A 3,183-nucleotide genomic window follows, 5' to 3' on the forward strand; every position below is an offset into this window, starting at 1 on the left:
TGCATGATTGCCAAAACATAAACGGTAGGGTTTAAATTTACGTTGGAGGAGTGATCATATCTAAAGATCTAAGGAAAACCCATAGTTTTATATTAAAGAAGACTAATCAAAGGTTACAAATTAAACTTTTTGGAATCAGTATATATAATTTGTCATAAAACTTACTTTCTTTAATTTGTACCAGCTAGATCATATCAATATGACAAAATAGATACATATTATATAGACATGCACGAGTAAATATGTGAACATATATATAGTACTTTAGTTTCTCTTTTTCGATCTAAGAGCTTTAATTAACGTAAATCTGTAATATTTTTCAGGGGTATGGTTTATGCACTGCCATTTGGAAATTCATGCAACATGGGGCATGGGCATGGTGTTCATAGTGACAAATGGTCCCACTAGGGATACGAGCATGCGCGTACCACCAGCTTATATGCCTCCTTGTTCCAAGACCTAGTTTAAACTTCTTATAATTCTTCTATATATGCTTGCTTCAATCAGTAATATTAATGCCTAGCTCGATGTAATAATGTTGCGAGTTACTTATATTTCTTGAAGAAATAAAGGAGTTGAAATGATATACATTCAACTTCCATGCATTAATGATTTTAATTAGAACTCTTAATTTGGAAAATAATTAGTCGTCAGTTTTTGACAAGGAAGAGTACTAGTACTTCGTTTTGATTTTATCAACGTCTTAATAATCACTACAAAAAAAACTAGTATTTGTGATAGATTATTTGTAACGAAAATGACTATTTGCGACGAAAACAAACTCATTTTAGCAGAAAATAATCATTTTTATAGGAAATAACTGACAATAAATAAACAATTTTCTTGTAGTAAATCTTGATATACCTCACATAAATTTATTATGCTAGATACAATTTTACACAGTACTTCTTTTGAAAAAATGTGGTATACCTTTAAAAAAAATAAATTTTATATGGGTCCTAATTAATTTCTCAATTTTTTTTTTTTAAATGAGTGTGTTGAGCCTTATACGTCCTGGCACTACAAATATCATTTCTCCCCACTATCTACCATTACGTTTGGATATTTAATGGATTAATTTACGGAAGAAGGCAGCTTGGATTTGGATCGTATCATGAGAAAATGTACGTTGATGAGTAACTGTTTTCCTATGTATGTTGTAAACTAAAGGAGCTCTGTTACATTTACTTCAAAGATAAGAAAATATTAATAGATCAGGCCCTCTTGCCTAGTCAGGTTGAGGTTGGAAAATAGGTGTGAAACAATGTTTTCGTGCGGTCCGTCTATTGGCAATTCGATGAACATTAAGGTGTATGTACTAATACAGTAGATGAATTGGGCTTAATTTCATGAGGCTAGGCCTACAATGAAATGAATTTTGGGATCTTAACGCCCAATGGGCCTAGAAACCCCATATTAAGCCCAGAAAGCCCACAGTCAATATAAAACTTGATGTCATGAGACAAGATATATAGCCCGACAAGCTCTTCAGCTGGCCTGAAAAACTGTCAAGGTCGGGGAGAGAGAGAGAAGGCTTGAAAATTTTGCAGGTGTACGCGTCACCTGTAATTCATATACTTCTTTGTTGCTAACTTGCTACGAAAGAAAGACACAAAAGTCAACTTTAAAATCTCGACTCAGTTTTCTATATTTTAACACTATATATATATATATATATATATATGGAAAACACTATTCCCATACCGTAATCTTCTACCGCAATTTTTTTTTAATTTAATGATTAAGTAAGTGTTTTTAAATGAATATATGATTTTTTTTATTTTTAAAAAATTGTGAAAGAAAAAGTTAAAAAAAAAAAAAAATGTTTGAGTATTAGAATTTCTACCGAAATTATATGTGGACGTAGCAACGTCCTCTATACATATAGTCAAATGGGCCATGCTAGTGCTGCCCAACATACAAAACTACACAAAAATAAATATTTACGACAATAACGATTATTTATGGTAAAAATAAATTTATTTTAATAAAAAATAATTACCTAAATATAAATAAATAGTTTTTTTATAATTTTGCTAATTATAAATTTTTTGTTCATTTTATTTTAATTTTACAAGTATTTTTTTAATATTGTTAATCATTAATAAAAAAAAAAAAATACACGATTTCACTTGTATTGTTGAAGTGCACCAAATTTTATCAGTCAAACAAAGAAGTCAGAAAAACGATTTCGTTATAGAGAAGTACTATTTTACCGTCCGAAGTCAGCCGCTCGAGTGTACCACTTGCCATTTTATCTATTTTTTAAGATTTTAAATATATTGATAAATTTTTTAATTTTTTTTAAAAATATGTAAATATATTATAAAAAAATTAAAAATAAACTAACAATATAATTGATCATCATTATATTCTGTGACCGCTCATTTAATAGCGGTCACATAATTAATCATCCTGAGTAGCACCACCCTTTCGTTGTAGGGTGTGGCTATTATGCTGCTTCATTTTGATCGTTAGCGGTAATTTTGACGGTTGAGTTTACCGTTTAGTGTAATTTTTTTTTTTATACATTTTTTTATATTAAGTTAAAAAAAAAATATTTGACCAGTAATTAAATGGAGGTGTAACTTTGGAGAGGCAAGGTATGGTTTATGCGACTGTTGGATGTATTCATCATCACCATGTCTAATCGGCACTTCTTCCCCTGAGTCTGCTCGTTGCTTTTGTAACTGTAATCATCCAGACAGAGACCACTATAGACAAGAACATCAAACATCTCAAACTATCTCACGTGTTCAATATTGTCACCTAACTTTTTAATTAATTATTGCTTTTTTCTTCTTTTTGAAGTACATATATAATTAATATATATATATTTAAAAAAAAAATCTATACAAAAAGCTTTACACTCCAACATATAACTTAAAAATATATAAATTTATTTTTTTATTCTCATGTTTTATGAAATATAAAATATAAAGATAAAAGAATAAAATTATATAATTTTTAAATAAGGCGTGGAATGTGAAATTTATGTACAAAGTCATATATTTACATCAGTACCTAATTTTCATCGTAACAATAAGTCCACCTAATTATCAAAGCATTCTAACTTTCCCTTGCATGCCTTCATGTTAACCGTAAATCGAAACTCGAAAGTCCCATCATCGCCATATCCGAGGAGGCCAAGGTTATAAAGAAAGCACTTCCATTCGGTGTCAC

Source organism: Juglans regia, chromosome 6, assembly GCF_001411555.2.
Source record: "Juglans regia cultivar Chandler chromosome 6, Walnut 2.0, whole genome shotgun sequence".
Lineage (NCBI taxonomy): Eukaryota > Viridiplantae > Streptophyta > Magnoliopsida > Fagales > Juglandaceae > Juglans > Juglans regia.